This window comes from Protopterus annectens, chromosome 15.part0, assembly GCF_019279795.1.
Source record: "Protopterus annectens isolate FY-2018-M chromosome 15.part0, PAN1.0, whole genome shotgun sequence".
Taxonomy (NCBI): domain Eukaryota; kingdom Metazoa; phylum Chordata; order Ceratodontiformes; family Protopteridae; genus Protopterus; species Protopterus annectens.
In genome coordinates this window covers 429,346,459-429,367,313 of record NC_056749.1, presented here as the reverse complement: position 1 = coordinate 429,367,313, position 20,855 = coordinate 429,346,459, and the positions used below count along the sequence as shown (strand labels likewise).

General features: G+C 35.3%; 1 protein-coding gene across 1 annotated transcript in view; it reads left to right on the top strand.

Annotated features, from left to right (window-relative positions):
- Window positions 1-931: 931 nt before the first annotated feature.
- The window catches only part of MTM1 (myotubularin 1), a 1,351,953-nt gene continuing 1,332,029 nt past the window's right edge, over window positions 932-20,855 (top strand). Inside the window, exon 1 of the mRNA XM_044057169.1 lies at window positions 932-1,009. The gene's annotated coding sequence lies outside the window, so the exon portion shown is untranslated. The remainder of the gene's footprint in view (window positions 1,010-20,855) is intronic.

Below are 20,855 nucleotides of genomic sequence, written 5' to 3'. Positions count from 1 at the left end.
TGTGACTTTATTACTACAGTTATCCTAATGCATATAAACTATTACTTTAAATTAATACTAAATAAGCGTCATCTATATACGTTTGTTTTGTATACACTTTTGCTGTTTTCCTGATTTTTATAACATGGTCATTTGGATTTTATCTCTTTTTGCAAAGTGTTCTGTGAAGCACCACCATAAATGCTGAGATGGGTTTAGCCAAACTCCCCGACTTGTTCAAAGTGGGGAATATTTTATTTTCCTCTTTAGATGAAACACAGCACGGCTTGCCTGAAGAGGGCGCGGTTGGCAAAAAAAAAAAAAAAAAAAAATTGCGCAGCCGGCCACATCTAGAGCTGGGGCTTTCTTTTACCATATATATATATATATATATATATATATATATATATATATATATAAGTGTGTGTGTGTTTATATATATATATATATATATATATATATATATATATATAGATATATGTGTGTGTGTATGCATCTATATATATATATATATATATATATATGTATATATATATATATATATATATATATGTATATATATATATATATATATATGTATGTATATATATATATATATATATATATATATATATATATACACACACACACTCATATATATCCACACATATATATATATATATATATATATATATATATATATTATGTATATATCCAAACCCAAGTACTTAAAGGGCGATACGATAAGAAAAAAATAATCAAAGTAGGTAAAAACAAGCTTTATCTGTTTTAACTAAAACCAGTACACGGTCACGCGGTATCGTAGAAACAGTTTCTGACTTATGAATTTGTTCACAAAGAAAGTGATTTACTAAAGAAAGGAGGAAAAACTACATTTCCCAGAAAGGCCATGCTAATCACGGAAGTTGTAGAATACCCAATCAAAATACTTTGCAACTAAAGTCATGTGACGGTGCAAACTTGGATCAGTAGAGTGTAAGTTAAGGAAAGGGTACATTAAGTGTAGCGCCGTTTGATTTAGGGCTTTAAGGTAAGCAATGTAGGCATTTTATGTTATCCTATTTGCAGATCTTTATTTGATTCTCCAGCTGTCACTTATGTTATCTTATGGTCTCCGATCCTAACCTCTGGGCATGTCATAGCATTAGGCCCTCTTACTTCTGCTCATACTTGTCTGTGTATAAATATAGGACTGCAGTCTGCAGTTTGCAGTTGTCAGAAGGTGTCTGGTGCTATGCAGCTACGTCCGGAGCTTAACTTGATGACTATGACTTGCATGCTTGTGCTTTAGAGACGGGAGGTCGTTGAAGCTTTATGCAGCGTGATAACTACTTCTATAAGTGTGCAGTACACTTTCACGAAGTTTAGTTGAAGTGAGGGTAGTACGTTATTAAAAATGTCGTTATTTATTCTTATTATGTTAGTATTAGCCTGATTCTATGACCTTACTGTTTGCCAGAGTTTGAGCTTTCGGTAATTGTACAGAGGAAATAACCATCTGTTGTACATATTGTGCGTTTCAATTCCTGTATTTGATATCGGAACTTGTGCTAAGGAGGTGTGGAGGTGTAAAAATGCCATTGTTACTTAACCACTAAGTGTATTTAAATTGTTGTTTTTAAGAATCTAAGGAAATTTACAGATAAATTAAAAATAATAAATGTAATAGAAAACGATGATGATGATGAAGATAATGGATCTGGACATCAAACAGCCTGTGATTTAGTATCTTAGTCTGTTTGTCCTTAACTTTGGCTGATAGGGTTCCATTTGATTAAGCGCTGTAGCCGTAACTTGTCATACAATATAACTGTTTTCACAACAAAGTATTATTTCGGGGACGTTTTGAACTTTTGATCCCATCATGTCTCATTGACGGGTGTTTGCTGGTGATAGTTGGTGTACATCTGGTGACTGAGGCTACCTATTTGGTCAGCCACCGTTTTGTTGACATGTGGCTCTGGTCACCCATCATTCTGAACATGTATATAAATATATGCACGTGTGTATCTGTGTACATGCGTGTGTGCAATTGACCGTCCTGGTGGAGTGGAAGCGCTTGCCTGATGTGTCAGTATAGTTTAATTGTATAGTGGTTGGTTTTGCTGTCTTTAGACAGATTTGGTGCTTTTGAGTTCATCTACATCATGCCATCTCTAGGTGTCACATCCAATATCTCCATCTTATTGTTTAAAGGGCCAGACGGAGAGGCAGTTTATCTCGGTTGTTGTTTATCAGCCATGTAGTCATGGGACATAACAACGCCTTCCTGTGAAATAATTGCTGCCTAGTCTGTCACTTTTGTTTTGAAATTGCTGTCCTTGTACTGGCTCTCCTTCAAGCATCTAGCTTCAGTAGGTGTAATAGAAATTTCCAGGTTGTGAATAACACATGGCTTCAGTAGTTGTAAATGATTATCTGTGTTTCCAGTTTGTAAATAATATTACTGGTTGCATGTATTGCATTGTGGTGGGCCTTAAAGGAAACCTCCACCCAGAAAACGAGTAATATATATTATCTTAGATTTCATGTAATATTGATGTCATAGTGTCATTCCATGTGTTTAGCATTATTTTGTTATCTGTTATACTCCAGAGTAGCCTGCCAGTCTCTCCAGTTTTGGCAAAGTTTTTGAGAGGTCACACCCAAATAGAAGCATTGAATGAAGGACAAGGTATCAGTGACCACTCTAAGAATTTGAACAATAGCTTTACTTGTTCATTTCCACTTCCTATAGTTAATGAGATGTGGACCATTAGAAAAAGTATAGTTGACAACTGGAAAATTGTACTAGGTAACCTTGATTTAGCCAAGGTTATAGTACTGCGACCCCTGTTTACTTATAAAAAAGTTACAAACATTAAGAGTTTATTAGAACAGGGCTGCAACAAAAAAACTGACACAAAAAGTGCACTCATTCAGAAAAAAGGTAGTTATTCTTGTAATTCTTGTAGACAGTGTAGGTACATCAGTAACATGTCATTAGTGGAATTTAGTCACATAAAAATAACTTTTTGGGCCAAAGGATATTATACTTGTCAAAGTGAAATGGTAGTATATGTTGCACAATGTTTATCCTGCCCAAGTTTTTACATAGGAAAGACTACTAGGTGTTTGAAAAGACATATTTATGAACATCTTTTAGCAATTAAGAAAAAAGAACAAACCAATGCTTTGGCAAAACATGCTGGTATCTGTATTGACTTCAAAAAGTTTGTTTTTTCAGTGATAGATACTGTTAGTCAAGAAACTTTTTCGGGTGATTATAAAACCTGGTTAGAATGTAAAGAATCTCTATGGCAAATTTACTTGGGTGCAGATATTGCACCAAGTCTAAATGACACCATTAACTTGCTTTTTGCAAATTAAGTTGTAAAGCCTTTTAAAACTTCATTTTATGATACTTATTAGAATGTACAAAAAACTTTTTAATTATGTTTTATATTTCTACTATTTCCACTATGTGGATTTTTGTATGTATTTTTTTACATTTACAAAAATGAGCTTTCTTTTTAATTATGATTATTCAGTCATGTGACTGCTAATTAAGTATTTAAATGCTGTTTTAGGGTGGTTAGAGTGTTTTTCTGATGAAGTTCACAGCATATTAAAGTGAATGAAAGCGCTAAACTGTGGTGTCCGTGTTTTTTGGTCTTGGTCTGGAACAGTTTTTTAGTTTTCCAGTGATTTTGTGTCTTTTCAAGTTTTTTTGATATCAGCATAGCTAGCTGGAGTTTTGTAAAGAATTTTGTTATTTGACTATCACACTGATTTATACAGATGCTTGTGTTAAAATGTATGAATAGTGGGTCCTGCTGGACAGAAAAGAAATATACTTTTATATCAAACTGTACTGTTGTAACTGAGGAAATGTATGTATGTTAACAGAGGATGCTGAAAGGGAAGGAGTTAAGCTCAGCTCAACTTACCCTAAGAAAAATAGCTAGAAATTAAATGACTTGGTGTAGGCCATAAAGATTTTATCTCACAGGCCTGAAGGCAGCCAAAGATGCGCTGTCCTGGAAAGGCTTGAGCTCTTATTGTCTTTAGTGGTGAACTAATTGCTACCCAGGGGGTGCCAGAGTAAAACTCCACTGCCAGTCATGAGTGGACAAGTGATCCGCTGTGGTGACCCCTAACTGGGAAAAGTTGAAAGAAGAAGAAGAAGATGCAGGAAGAAACTTAGCAAAGCTCTAGGTGTATATGTATATTGTGGCACATCTGTGCTAGATCCTGGTTCAGCTTCTAGTCAGAGGGGGGTTGTGTGTGGACCACAAAATCAGGTGATCAGATGTGATGCCATTTTATATAACAAGCACTGAAATTATTTTAGATATTAGTGAGAGATGTGATAGTGACACTTAGCACTCTGTTTTTTGGGAACCTAACAACAAAGACCACTCACGCACTTCATCTTGCATCTCTTTTGTAAGTAACTTAACTAGGGAACAGAAATTCTTCAGTTAGTTAGAAAATATAGTGAGATTAGTTAAATAATGTTTTTCTGTATCTGTCCGAGTCTTTCCATCTGTGTTATTTTTTATATTTCCTGTGAATTGAAACTCTGGTGGTTATTGTAAATAGATATTCAGCATTTTCATGTTTTCTCTTTTATTATCTATTATTAAATATATCTATACTTTCCATTGTGGCTGGTCTTTTAGAAAATATTTTAACCCTTGAGAGTAATTGCATTTATTAGCTGTGGGCTTTATGCTCCTGAAAGTCTTGCCTCTTGCCCAGAGATTACCATTTGTATAAGTATTAATTTTACTGAGGAGTAATTGTGTATCCTGGTAAGAGCCTTAAAATAGCTGGCTGGTGACAGTGAGTCTACCTTATAGTCTGAGTGAAGTTGGTATAATGGGTAAATCTGTGCCAATGTTTCCCAGGTTTATGTGTGTTTGTGAAAATCAAATCTCCAAGTGTTTGTGTGTCAGCTACTTGGACCAGGGACACAGAACACTGATTTCCGCAGAGGGAAAGGTGAAGTCTTATTTGGGGTCTGGAGTGTGCACCCTGTATTCTGTTAAGGGGCATTGTGCTTGGAGCAAAGAGCTGCATCTGAAAATACTGTGTATCTATCTTTGTTATAAGTGAACATTCCCCACTGGTGATTAGACATGAAAACAAGAAGGATGCTTGGTGCTTACCAAATGATTTATAAAAATCAGTGTATACCAAGATTATATATTCCCCATTCCAAAGGAGGGATAGTCCTCCTTGAAATTGATTACATGTATAGATCTGCAATTGTGGACATCACACACATCTGCTGACCTCACAAGACCCAAATGTAGTGAAAGTTTTGAAACATGAGGAGAATAAATCTAAGATGACTTCTGTGCTTAATTTAGCAGAAGCATATTGGCATCAAGCAGGAATGGCAATCAAACTAGAAGTAGATAAAAATCAGGCAGCAACTAAATGCGCCAAAAACAAACAAAAGAATATAAGGTAAAAGACCAGATGAGAAGGCAAGAAATGTGGAAAAAGCATAAATATAGTTGCAAGTATAGAAAACGTATGGAAGAACCTCATGTTGATCAGGAATGAACGCAGGAATGGTTAAGGAGAAGCAAATTCAAACCAGGAGATGACAGGTTAATATTGGCAACCCAAGATAATGGACTATGTACGCGCAGGTTTACAAAGTCCATTGAACATGTGGGAGAAACAAATGTAAGTTTTGTAAAACCGAATTGGAAACAGTCGCATACCTTGTTGCTGGTTGTGACATACTAATGGCAGAAGGACTGTATACTGAAAGGCATAATAATGTGGCAAGACTGTTGCACTGGGGATTGTGCAAACATTATGGCACTGAAGTGGCTGAAAAACACTGAAAACATGAGCCACAAAGCATCATAGAAAATGATGATGTTTATATCCCATGGAATCACCCATTACCAACAATTCAAAAGATAGGTGCTAGAATATCGGATACAGTGGTCCAAGAAAAGAAGACAAAAGCAGCATTGATCATTGAAATCATTACACCTAGTGACTACAGTGTCTTGCATACAGAGAGACACCGTCATAAAATATCAGGATCTGCAGGCAGAAATGAGAGCAATGTGGAAGAAAGATACCCAGACAGTTCCAATAGTAGCAAGAGCAATGGATCTTATAAAAAATAATCTACAGTTGTATTTAGGTATGTTACTAGTCCGTGTAACCCTGTACGAATTGCAGAAGGAGTCTTTACTGGACACATAGCGGGTGCTGCAAAGAGTACTTTTGGCTGACATCAAAGGTTGAAAAAACACAAATGTTATGAACTTTAATCGTACTTTGACTTAGGAATGAAGTCCATTCCTGTCATAGTATTAGAGACCCAAAAGATTTGGAGAAATAAAAAAGTGAGGATTGCGGCTTCTTGGATTACTGGCCCAGAAGAGGGACGTCACAGTCCCCATAAATCTGGGTATTGCAGGACCAATTCATGTATGGGTACATAAAATAAAGGCTATACCTGTAAACTATCTTCATTAATTTTATATCCTGAAAAGACATGAAACTGTTTCAACATTGAGCTGTACTTTTCTGATTTTATGAGGTACGAATTGATAGCATCTGCAAACAAAGCCAACATTTCTTGATTAATGAACCAATTATATTTCTGAATCTCGTATTTTCTTTACCAGTGGCTGTAAATATAAAGTAAATAAAGGGGAAAGAGGACACCCCTTCCTGGTTCCTCTGTTCAGGCACAACTTATCAGAGAGGAGCCCTCACACTTTAATTCTTGCCTCAAATCTCTCATATAATTGCCTAATTAACCTTCTTATTGTATCCGGGAGTGCAAATGCTTCCATTGTCCTAGTCATAAAATCCTGGCTTACAGTTTCAGATACTTTCTTTGCATCAAGACCTACCAACAACAGCTGTATTTTTTACACTGCATTTCACACTGTACCATCACTGTTCTGTTAATGTTGTCAAATGTTTGTCTCCCCTCCACAAAATCAGATTGAGCCAGATCTATCAATTTTTTTGCAACAACTTTGCCATTCTTGTAGCTAGTGTAGACACAAGCAGTTTATAATCATGGTTTAAAATTGAAGTGGACCTATATGGAGCTTGGTTTGATGGGTCTTTACCATATTTAGAGGTACTACAGCCATCACAGCTTTTTTCCAATATGTTGGTGCTTCCCCTTAAAGTCTTGTCAAGCAAAAATGTCCAGCTTCCACAGGAATACCATCTCTTCCTGGTGACCTTCCTGTAGATTGATTATATGTCGCAGTTTTTATTTCATCTTCTGCTGTTTTAACTCTTAATTGCCGAGCCTCCTCTACCTCTAATTTTTTTTTTCCCTCAAAATTTTTTTTTATTTTTCAAATACATTTAATGAATTCCATAGTATTTATACATAGCAGCTAAAATAACTATGTACGCTGTTTACTTTAGACCGACACTATAACAGATCTTACTGTATACAGTTACTTTATAAGTATGTCCAATCCATTATCAGCGTGTTTGATCAATTATTGTGTAGTGTAAATCAACGTTAAGACTTTTCCCCAAGGGTTGTTAAGTGGCTTTGGATAAATTCTTAGTTCTTTAATTTTAGTTTCCAATAATGCCGTGGTCTTCAATAGGCTGTAGAAGTCTTCCAAAATTGGTATTGTGTTTGTATTCCATCTTCTTGTTATACACTTCCTTGAAATTGCAAGTATAGTCCATACTAGATGCATGTTTGACCTATTCAAATGAGGACCTTCGTTCACATTTAATAATACAAGAGCTTTAGTTAAATAAAATGTTTAATTAAATAAAGCTTGCAGAAAGTTATTAATATCATTCCAAAATGGCTTAATTTTAACACAATCAAAGAAAATGTGGTTCCAATCTGCATTGTGTACTTACTCACATCTCCAACATATTCTTTTTATGGAAGAACTAATTTTACTGATTCTGTTTGGGGTTAAGAATTTTCTGTACAAACATTTCCAATTAAAAGCTTTCCAGTATTTTGTGTAAAGGATGTATATTTTATCGATAATAAGATATTTGTTTTAATATCTTCAGTTAACTGTATTGAGTGTCCTTTTGTTATACATTTCCAATATGAGGTTTTAGGTGTTGTTTTATAGTTTATCAATATTTTGTAAAATGTTGAAATAGTGTTTCCTATGTTAAAGTCATTGTATGTGATTTCATGTATGTATTTTGTAAATTTAGCTATTTCTTTAAATGAAGAATTGTTAATTATTCTACTTAAATCTTCCGAATATGACAGAATACTCTGTAAAGTTAGCCAGTCATGTTGTGGAATTTTGTATGTTGTTTTTATTACTTGCATATCTAAAACTTTTAGTTCTTTGATACATTGGAGCTAACAAACAAATCCTTTCTGTTCCCAGGAATTAATAATTTCTCTATATATTTTATGTGGAAAGTTCTTTGTGACTATAAATGGTGTTAAAGATCAAACCAGATTTTTAAATCTATATTTGCATTAATAATTTTCCTAAATAAGTCAATGTAATAATTAATCATACAAGTTTTAGTGGGTTTAGTAATATTATATTGCATATTAATACATATGTGCCGTGGCAAATTGTTTTTATCTGTTGTTTAAAATTTTTTTTATAAATCAAATTAATTTATTGATATTACAGTTAGTAATTCTTTCCAATTTGCAGAGTAATTTGGACTTGTCCAATCTGAGATTGTTTTAGATGTTGATGCTTTTATATATGTTTCTATATCAGGAAAGTTTAATCCTCCCTTTTTCCATGTTTTGATATGTATTACAGCTATTATGTATCTTTTGGGAAACCATAAAAATTTTATTTGGTATGAGTTTATTTCTTTGTGTATACCTTTCTGGTAACAGTTGTATTGCCAAGGCTATATATATATAGGATCTTTGGTAGTAAAAACATTTTTGTTAACTGTAGTCTATCTTCAAATGGTAATATTATTTTGTTCCATTTTTCACATATATTTTAATTATATTAATTATATTATTGTAGCTTTTTGAGACTAATTCATTATTATCCTTGCATAACTCAGTTCCTAGATATTTTAAGGTAGATTCTTGTTTCCCTATGATGTGCCCCCCCCCCCTTAGTCTGAAGTTCTTTCTTTTAATTTAAAAATAAAAATTTTGATTTATTGAAATGGAATCCTGAAGTCATGTGAAATTAGTCATTTAATATATCTAATTCTTCTAATGTCTCTTTTGTATTAGATAATGTTAGTAATATGTCATCAGCAAATAGCATTACTTTAGAATTGTATTGTTCAGAAACATCTATTCCTTTGATTTTTATATTGTTACAAATTGAATCTGCCAATATTTCGATAGCCAGGGCAAATAGAATCTGTGACATGGGACATCCTTGTTTAGTGCCTTTTGTTATATGTATAGATTCAGAGGTAAAAGGAACTAACTTGACATACGCTAAATTATGTGTGTGTGTGTGTGTGTGTGTGTGTGTGTGTGTGTGTATGTATGTATGTATATATATATATATATATATATATATATATATATATTCTTTAGGAGATGAACAAAGGATGCAGGAAATGATGAACAAAGGATGCAGGAAATTCAAATAGCATTAGGATTTTGAATAAATAGTCCCAATTTAGGGACTCAAAGGATTTCTCTATGTCTAAGCCAATTATGAGTGTTTCTTTATTTTCTTTATTAACATAATCTATAAGAGGAATTATCCTTTTAATATTGTTGTGTGTGTCTGATATATTAATCCAGTTTGATCATTATTTATTGTTTTGGATAGTGATATTTTCATCCTATTAATTAATATTCTCATAAATATCTTATAGTCCTTATTTAATAATCATATAGGTCTATATGAGGTACAGAGGTTTGGGATTTGTTTTCCTTCAGAATTAATGTCATTAAGGAATATCTCAAAGAGGGTGGTATTAAAGCTTGCGACTGAATTTCTAATAGAGTTTTATGGAAGAGGGATAGTATCTTTGAAGGAAAAAGTTTATATATTTCCATAATTATGCCATCTATACCTGGAGCATTATTATTTTTGCCCTCTTTTATTATATTTGTAATTTCTTTATAGGCTATGGGTGCTTGCAGATCTAGTTTTAATTTTTTTGGTATTTTTTTATATTAGAAAATTTGTATTTAGATTTTATTGATCAATATGTATATTTTCTTTTTGGAAATGTTCCATATAGTGATTTCTATAGGCATCAAGAATGTCCCCTATATCCGAGACATTTTTCCCTTTCTTTTCATGGAAGATGCTTTTAATGTTATTAGCTTTTGATTGTATTTTGATTCTTATGGATAAATTGTGTAGATATTTGAGAGAAGTGGCCAAGGTATTAAGTTTTAGTTTTTCTAAAGCTAAACTAGTTTTATGTGTTAGAATTTCATTGTATTTGTTGTTTAATACTCCTACTTTCTTTTTCATCTCCAAATGATTTTGATTTTTTTGCAACTTTTACTGACAAAAGTTTGGATTGTAGATCCAATAATTCAGAATCCCATTCTCTGATTTTTTTTTATACCCAACTTAGGGTTTTACCATATATGTAAGCTTTTAATGAGTCCCATATCATTATTTTATTTATCACTGTGGTGTTATTAATATCTAAGAAGAACTGTAATTCAGATAATAACCAGGGTTTGAACTCTTTTAATTTTAGTTATATATGCTGGAATTCTGGAGTTAAAGATTAATGGTTTGTTCCCATTTTGAAGTTTTAGTATCAATGAATTGTGGTCTGAAAAGGGGCAGGGAATGATTGAGAAATTAATGATTTTACAGTGTAAGTCATTGGCAACAAATATTTTATCTGTTCTAGTTTGGATATCAAATCTGTGATCTTGATGGGAAAACAACAAAGATTTATCTTCTTTAAATTTGAAAGTATCTACAAGATGAAATGATTCTACCCACTTGTTTAAAGCTTTTGATACAGCAGATGTATACAACAGTCTTTTTATTTGTAGTCAGAAATATCACATATATAGTTAAAATCTCCTCCTAAAATTAAGTTGCCTTTATAATTATTGGAAATGAAATCCAAGTGTTTTTTACAGTTCCTGTTCCAATGCTTGAGAAACAGTATAGATTGGCTAGAGTACATATTCTGTTATTTTATTTAACTGTTACTAATGCCATAAGGCCTTCTTTGTCTTCATACAGGTTAATCACATTTGTTTTCCATAAAATTGTTACCCGTTTTGTCTTTGTCTTATAAGTGGATCACACTAATATCATATATTCCTTAGGATTCCATTTGTAATTGTCATTTGTTTTGAAATGAGTTTCTGGAAGACAATTTGTGCTTTGTTCAGTTTTAAATATTTCAGTAGATTTGATCTCTTGCTAGGATTGTTTAAGCCATTGGTATTTAAAGGTAGTAAAGTTAAATTCATCTTAGGTTATTTAGACTATGTATTTTTTGTTTTATTGTGACTATTAAACATTTCTTCTGATAACTATAAAGTATATGTTTTGAGCTCTTAAAGGAAATTGAGTGTTTACGAATAAAGTAATGTTTTGGTCAGGCATACTGAAAAAGTTTTTGTGAAGTAACAAATTTAAATTAGTAAATGTTAACAAAATTAAGATCCGCACTAGCCATGGAATGAAAATCATTCATAATCTGATGGATAAACCTAAATCCATCAGATTATCACTCGTACCATGACAATGCAGAACATCTGAGCTCCATAAATTGAATTATCATATGGAGAATTATTTGTAATAAGAATAAGCAATACTTATATTATTTTGAACAGATATAGTACTATTGTAGATTATATAGAATTCTAATACAATATAAATGTCTACTTATTTTATAAGCAATTGATATTTACATGAAAGATAGATGACAAGCAACTCAGTCATAGTAAAGTAGGATGTATCATATATAAAACCTCAGTAAAAGATTTTACCACACAGTTATGTAACATATTCACCCTTATTGATGAAGTCTTTCAAAACATATTACTTAATATAAATAGATGGTAGTAATATTTATACCTAATGTTTATAATGCAGTGTATTTTACTGGATATATCAGAGGTTATATTTCATTGTTTGCCAGCATTTAAGTAATCACTTTGTTGCTAACTTACTTAAAGCATCAAGTTTGTTTTATGTGAACATTGATGAAAGTAGGGGCGGCCACGGTGGTGCAGCGGTTAGCATCGTTGCCTCACAGCAAGAGGTTCTTCGGTTCGATTCTCGGCTGGGGTGCCTTCTGTGCGGAGTCTGCATGTCCTCCCTGTGGTCGCGTGGGTTTCCTCTGGGTGCTCCGGTTTCCTCCCACATCCCAAAGACATGCAGTAGGTGGATTGGACACTCTAAATTGGCCCTAGGTGTGAGTGTGTGCATGTGTGTGCCTTCTGTGGAAGGTTGGGTGCCGGGCTGGCAACTCGACACCGTAAAAAAACTCCACTGCCAATCATGAGCAGAGAGATCCACTGTGGCGACCCCTAACCAGGAAAAGCCGAAAGAAGAAGATTATTTCATACACCTTCCTATCATCATTCCCTTCTTTCTTTTGTTGGGAGGGTGGCCTAATGGTTAAGGTGTTTGCACGGCCGGCCTTAGGCATAGGCGAACTAGGCGCCCACCTAGGGCGCCGTAAATGTCAGTCTCTTAAAGGGCGCAGTTTTTATTTATTTTAATTAATGAGTTTGCGCTCTTCTCAGCGACGTGCCCTGCTGAAGTGTAACCGGAAGCCAGAACTCTGGGGGAGGGGAGTGAGCGCCCTCCCACTTAACAGCTGCAGGTTGGCCAGGACAGTTTAAAAAAAAAAAAAAAAAAAAAAAAAGTTACTTCGCATTTAATGCCTCGTTCTCGTTGCTCTATTTTTTTCATATATACTGACTGACTTTGTGAAAGCCTTTGTTTTTCTGGTGTAGCCCACCCCCACTTATTACCTCACATCCTGCCTACTTATACATAAGTCCTCTAGAACCAAGGGCGCCATAATTTACACTTATACGATTTGTTGGGGTCTGGAAATTAGAATATTGTAAAACAGGATAGATCAAACTTAAAATACAGTTTAAAGCTGTTCTGAATTGCTCTGCCTTTTTCTCCGCTCAGCAGTTGACTATAGCATTTTTGGGCTGGGCCGGTAGTTCCATTTCCCTTCCGTCATTGCGGGGAGACTGTGTATCTTGTTTCTATTTGGGGTGTTCCTTTTTCTCGTGAGTCCGCAATTTTACTGTTTTTTTTCCTTATTTCTTTCACTGGGGCGTGAGGTAACTGCTGCAAAAAGCAACTGAACTCCTGTTGTGTGGCATACTGTGGACAGAAATTACCAAGTGCAAAAAAAGTTTTGTAAGAGCAGCTACCGCTCAAGTTGTTTCTGAACTCTGCATTGCTTTAACGAGTGACTTGGGCAGTAATTCTGTAGAACGGGTGGGTACGAAGCGGGCTGCTGCACTTTTATCTGGGTAAGAACAGTATGTTACACCTTTTCTTAACACATGTCTAATTTTTTTATTTACTTTTTGTCAGTCTTATATTTTACTGATTACTTGATGTTAACCAGTGGCTCCCAATAATGACAGAGGATGGCCTTAATGTTTGTATGGTTGAAATAGCGGGTTAAAACTGGGGGTTGACGCCGACCTTAATAAGCAGTACAAACGTTCATGTATGTACTCTTTTGGTATTGTTTATAGTAACAGCAGAACTTTTGAAATCAAAATTCAGACTATTCTTGCTATTGAATGCCTTGCAGGTTGTAGTCAGGACCACATTCTGGACTATTGTTTGGGTACCATTATAGTCAGTGAGGCAGGTAGGAATGGTTGTAAGAAACAGATAAGGAGCCTGGCTTGATTATGTGGTATGTTGCTAGTGTTGGTGTATGTTGTGCAGTAATTGGTACCACATTAATTGCATTTCCTTATTAAAATGATTGTTGGGCACTGATTTGACTAGATTTGCCCTTAAGTGTCTGAATACTTTAATATTTGCTTACTGCTTTTATGCTGTCAGTAGTTTTTGTCATTGGTACTGTCATATAGGTAGTGTTTTGTTTCTGTTACTGTTTTGATATTACCCATTCCCAGTACTTGCTGCTACTGAATGGGGAGATGAGAATATTGACAACTCTGATTGCATTTAAAAATGCAGCTGCGGTTACCTATGTGGCTGGAGTATGTTTTCCACTTTTAACATTAAAACACATTTAATGCATTCCTAAATTATTGGATTACAAAACTGTAAGTTCACAGTAATAGTTATCAAATGTGGTTTGCCACAAATGCCCCCTGTCATTAAGCAGTGCATTCCAGAGGCAGGCTTCTTGGGCTACATTCTACAGTGTATTGTTGCTTTGAATTATGGAAGTGTGGCAAATTGATGGATTTGCTAATCACTTATATTTATTTCACATTTGTTAATTGGGTTAGTCCAACTGAGTTTGCAAACAAACCCATTGCATTTGCTAATAAAACAATATGCACACAGTATTATAACACTGATCAACAAATGACATTGTAATAATTGGCTTACAATTTGTTCCTTCAGCCTTGATGCTTGGAACCCAGGCACTACATTTGTATTTTAACTTATTTGTAGGAATCTATGTGACTGTGATGTTAGTTAGTCATTTTTTTGGGGGGGTGGGGGGGGGTGTAGACACCCGAGTCATCCAGTACAAAATGTCTTCAGTTGTATTGCCGTTTTCTCTTCAGGCAGCCAGAACCAGTAGTTCTTTACAGTGGGATGCATGCCATTGTACTAATAGTGTCACAGCATTTTAGCATAGTGATGTGGTTCTATACAAAGAAAATAGAGAAAGGGAATGATCTTGCACTTTTCAAACATTATCTGAATGTATGGGTAGCTGCAAATTGACCCCTGGTTTAGCAGTCTTGTTCTTGGCTGTGGCAAAATGTAAATATTCTGCTCATTTTGATTTTTATTTTATTTTAAATTTGACTGTGATAGTCCGACTGGATACATATCCATTTTCAGCAGAGGCCCCGGGAGAAAAGCTCCAAACTTAAAGACAAGCAAGTTACAGTATATGCACAAACATGGTATTAACGTACAAGTTAATCTCACATTTCAAGCGTATGAATACAGTTTATATACAGAAGTGTATATAAATATGTTGGTCTCTTATCAAACCTATAGTTGTAGCTTGTATGCAGAGTATCTGCAAATATATTAGTTTCTCTTTTCAAACCTTGCTGTAAGAGGGTAGTTGCTATAAATAAAATTGCAGGATTATGGAAGTGGATGAGGCTTTACTCAGGGTTAGAGCAAGGACATAACTAGTGAGTTTTAAAATACTGTTTAGATTTTTTTCAACTGATTAAGGGAGGGGATCACAGTAAGGTCAGATGGGAGCGAATTCCTGGTTTTGCCTACTGAATTAGGGTAAGTAAGAGTAACTGGTGATTAACAATGTCAAAGGCCTTGGAAAGATGGAGAAACAGAAACGGATTGTTACGGTTGGAATTTATGACATTTAGAAAAGGAGAGGATGGCTGAGGTGTTACTGTGCTGTGGTCTAAATCCATGCTGAAAGTTGGCCAGAAGATTATTTTGAATAAGTTAGTGTAAGAGTTTATGGATACACTTTTCCATAATTTTAGCCAGAGGGGAAAGGATAGCTATTGGTCTACAGTTTTTTCAGTTCAATGAAGCTGCCACCTTTATGGATGGGTATGCCATGGGATATTTTCTGGATAGAGGCTTCAGTTATTCTGTTTATCATGTTTTACAACTTGGGTATACTACATTAAAATGTTTTGTTGTGAAAGGTTCAAAACAGTGATTTGCAATGTTCTTTTACAGTCACATTTGTTACCACTTCTATGTTTAGTTGGGTGATTGTCGGAGTCACACCATCTCCCTGCAATGACAATACCTTGTGGTTCAACAAACTCTGTGATGGTTCCTGTTTGTCTTGCTCTGTCAGTTTCTTCAAACAAGTGTAGGGATAATTCTAATTGCAAAGTCTTTCTTGATGGTCTTGTTTTAGGGGAGGCTTAGTTGACAGCCTTTTCTCTACTTTAAATCTAAGTACTAACTGCAAGGACACTGCATGTGAGAGGAGTACAGTGGTATCTCAATCTTTTGAAATGACAGTTCATAGCCTCTAAAACATGTTCCTTATCCTCACTAGCCCTCTTTAAGAGGAACCTGGACAACTGGATGGGAGACTGAAAATATGCCCGTGGGATCCCACCTCTGTCCCTGCTGCTGGACAGGGAAAACAGGTGCTGACTTTGTGTGTGCATGGGTGAAATCTTGTCTAGGCTTTAGGGCCTCCGTGCCAGTAGCCTAGTGACCCATCTGTGGGCGTGGCTCAAATAGGGGTGTTCTTTGAGTTCGGTGTGGGTGGGGCTTAAGGGGCGCCAGAGCAGTACTTCACCTAGGGCGCCGTTTCAGCTAAGGCCGGCCCTGGGTGTTTGCCTTACAAACACAAGGTGCAGGGTTTGAGTCTCACAAGGGATAATTAGCTAGGCTTAAAAATGGCTCGCAAGGGCAGTTAGCCTAGTACTAATCTATGAACCGTTTTAATTATTAGTGCATCCCCCCCCCCCCCATTTCCTGCACATAAGGATTTTCATATCTGTAATTTCTTATTATAAAATGAGTGAAATTATAGGTTAAAAACAACAAATTCACTTATTGCGATTAATGATTACAAGCTCCCTTTCCATATTCATAAATTGCCATTTTATGGCATATACTGAAAGTTTTTAGATTTAAATGGCAACATTCTATTTTGAATAATCAGCAAAGGTTAAACTGAGTGATTATTGCCAAATTAATACTATTTGTTCAGAATGTGATTGTTACATTCTGTGACATTCCTAGTTCAGGCTTATATTGTTTCCCTTGAACAACTTTGTCAGTTTGATGTCATGTATAAAACATTAGTTACCTTGGAAACAGATTAAGTATTATGTATGATCAAGATGGGTTACAAAACCCCAATTCAAGGTACAGCAATTATATGGCTTGTTATGCACATTTACTTGTATAAGAAAATCATCATGCTTCCCCTTGATGTTCAATGTAGTGTATGTCATTTTTGACAAGTTAAGACAGTAGTGTTATTATATACAAGCCCATGTTATTAAATCCTGTCTTTAATATCTAAATTCAGCAGACGGCTTCATCTTATATGATAATTACATATTTTATGTCTAGATTTACTAAAGTCATACATTACATAACTATTGTGTTTTTGTTTTTGGCTGTTGCTTAATTATTTGAGAGACCACAAGCTGTAATGCTTATTCTTATTATTAGCTCCTTCCAAGCATGTTTATACAGTCCATAGACTTTACATTATGAGACTCTTCTAGTTTCTTATTTGTTATAAGTATATTTCCATCCTTACAAACACACATATCAGTACTTCAAGCACAGGCAACAATGCCTTCCAGTTTTGCCAGAATACCAGTTCATGTGGTGTGTTTCCAGGCTGTTCTTAAAATATCCATACCAATATTTGTTCTGTTCCATTTTACCAGCCTATTCCGTGCAGTGGCCACTCTGCCAGTGAACCACTCAACACACCTTCCATTCCCACAGATACTTCCACAATGGAAATCTGATGACTCTCTAGCACTTCCCGGCAACCCCAAACACCCCTGAAATCAGCTATCCCCATATGCCCAACACGTCTGAGCAAGGTCACTTCCCAGACCACTGCAAAGTGTACTGCACAAGACCAAGTGCTCTTAGTCTTTCACAATAACTCAGACTTCTACTCTTATGTAAGTCCTTAATGTGTTTGGACCAAAATACATTTTAAATATAAAATTGTGCTTATTGTTATTATTTATTTATTTATTTTATCAAGAATCAACGTAATGAGCTAAAGAAAGTGTTGAGAGACCATCAATATGTGTACATGTGGTTTAAAACAGCCCTTTTATTATATATATATATATATATATATATATATATATATATATATATATATAATTTTTTTTAAACCAAAAACTTCATTGCCAAGAATCATCTCAGAGGCTCCTCAGAGCCGTTAAGCATTATCGTCACTCTGTCTCCATTGCCATAGCAACCTGGGAGTGTCCGTTTCTGTTAACGTGTCTGTGTACTGCATACCAGAGGCTTGCGATGCACCTGGATCAAAGCTTCACTTCACTGAAACTTCAAGCCTACCTTCCCTCCCTTTCAGCGAGGAAGCAGCCAGGAAAAGAACGGAGAGCAAGCAGATAAAAAAAAAAACTCCCAACAAGCGGTAACACATTCTTCCAGCCTTCCCACCTCTCACTCAGCAGATATATAAACAAACTATTCTCTGTCAAAATGTCACAAATCACAGTTTTATCCACTCCCTTCCCCTGGATCCAGGCTAAAACACCAAATGTCTATTCCTAATACACAAGCATCAGTAAACATTGATCACAAGCTGCAACCTACAGCTTCCTGGAGACAAAAACGGGAACATACAACATCTGCCAGATACAGCTGCATCCACGCACACCATGTCAGGCTTAATCAAACACCACTTGAAGCTGTGATACCTGCCATAATTGATATTAACTATGTTTAGACAGAATAATAATGACATTTGTACTAGCTGCCAGACACGGCTGCATCCACACATACCATATCACGATTGATTAAACAGCACTCGTAGCTATGATACCTGCCATAACTGATTTTAACTATATTTAGACAGAATAATGATGACATTTGTATTACGAGCTTGCTACTATTATTTAACCAGGATGTACATGACAGTTCCAAATCATACTTTAACTGAAGAAGGCATTAGTCTCCATGACAGCATTTTTTTTCAAAACATACTGTTACTGCTATTATATATGATGTTAATTTGTTACATTTGAGTCTGAACTCTGATGAATGGTACCTTGTTGAATTAGTTAATTAATTACTTAAATTATTACAAGTAAAATCTATGAAAAATGAACAAGATAAGTATTCATTGAGTTCAAGTAGAGGAATAGAAACTTCGATGTTTGTATTATATGTTGCTTTGTTTGGTTTATATATAATGTAAATAATAACCCATCTCACCTACCTTTGTGAAGAATTATTGGACTCTTTGAACATTCTGAGTAAATCATTACTGATTCTCAGTTGTTTAAGAAACCCTCCTTTTTTTAAATAAAAACAGATGACAAGTGATGTACCATATCAGTTGATACGTAGATGTAGCTGTAAGAGTTATTTTTTTTGGGACAGCTATCTTGGAATCGTTTTTTTATTTCTTCTTTCTAGCATCAGTCCAAGGATTTGTTTCTTTTATTCTTTTAAGAGTAGGGACCATCCATTCCATTTCTTCTGGGATAGACACTATGTTGTTGTTGTTTTTGATGAATAAAATAGCTTCTTCTAAGTCATTAAAGGTTCTCATCTCATTGGCAAAATGTATTTTTATCTTGGCTGGAAAGGCCAGCAGTTTTGTTTTAACAGTTTTATTATTGGCCAGACTTTTTTCCTTTGTTCTATTGTTCTGGAAGAATAATCCTTGTCAAACCTTATCAGGCTTTGATTGTATTTTAAGGGTGATTTTCTCCAAGCAGATTTTAATATTAGTTCCTTGTCCAGAAATGAAAGAAATTGTATAACTATGGATCTACGTGGAGTATTTGTTGAGTTAGAAGCAGGTTTCCTCGGTGCTCTATGTGCCCTTTCAATTCCAAATGAAAGTCCCTCTTTCAAGTCTAAAAATTCAGGAATCCAGGTTGTTAGGAATGAAACAATGTCTTCTCCCTCAGTGTTTTCAGGCAAACCGAAGATCCTTATGTTGTTTCTCCTTTCCCTGGTTTCTAAGTCATCTATTTTGTTAAGCAGCCATGTATTCTGTTTGTTTAAGCAGAGATTCTTTTTGGAGTTCTTCCTCTTTGAGTCTCCCTTCAGTGTCCTTTAGAGAAGTTTCTATATTTATTTTTGTATGGTGTTGTTGTAATAGTTCCTTAAGAATATCAGTCTGTTTTTGAGAATTGAATTTGAGGTTTTCTAAGTCATTTTTAAAGCCCTCCATCTTCAAAGATAGTTCCTGTAGGTAGATGTCATCAATTGCAGTTCTTTTTTCAAAGCAGTATCTGGATGAGAATTCCTTGAGTTGTTCATATTCGGTGACTCAATATATCTCCAAGTTATCTGACAGGAAAATGTTTGCATATCTCCACCAAAGTTTATATTTATGTAGTTTACTAGTTTGGGGATTCACAAGCCAGTGCATTTCTTTGTGCCGGTCCCAAGCCCGGATAAATGGGGAGGGTTGCGTCAGGAAGGGCGTCCAGCATAAAACTTCGCCAAATCTTTTCATGCAGTCACCAGTTAATATTTCCATACTGGATCGCTCGAGGCCCGGGTTAACAACGACCGCCACCAGTACTGTTAGCCAACAGGGTGCTGGTGGAAATTGGGCTACTGTTGGCCGAAGGAGGAGAAGAGGCGGAAGGCATGGCCGAAGACAGGAAGAGAGGAGAAAGGCTAGGACTGTGGTAGTGAGGGTCAGAACTTTGAATGTTGGCAGTATGACTGGTATAGGGAGAGAGCTAGCTGATATGATGGACAGAAGGAAGGTTGGTATATTGTGTGTGCAAGAGATCAGATGGAAGGGGAGACCAGATGGAAGGGGAGTAAGGCTAGGTGTATCGGAGGTGGGTTCAAATTGTTTTATCATGGTGTGGATGGGAGGAGAAATTGTTTTGGAGGTGAAAAGGGTGTCGGATAGAGTTATGTTTATGAAGCTGGAAATTGATGGTGTAATGATTAATGTTGTTAGTGCATATGCTCCACAAGTTGGGTGTGCAATGGATGTGAAAGAAAAATTTTGGAGTGAATTGGATGAAGTGGTGATGACTGTACCCAAGGGTGAGAGAATGGTGATTGGAGCAGATTTAAATGGGAATGTTGGTGAAGGGAACA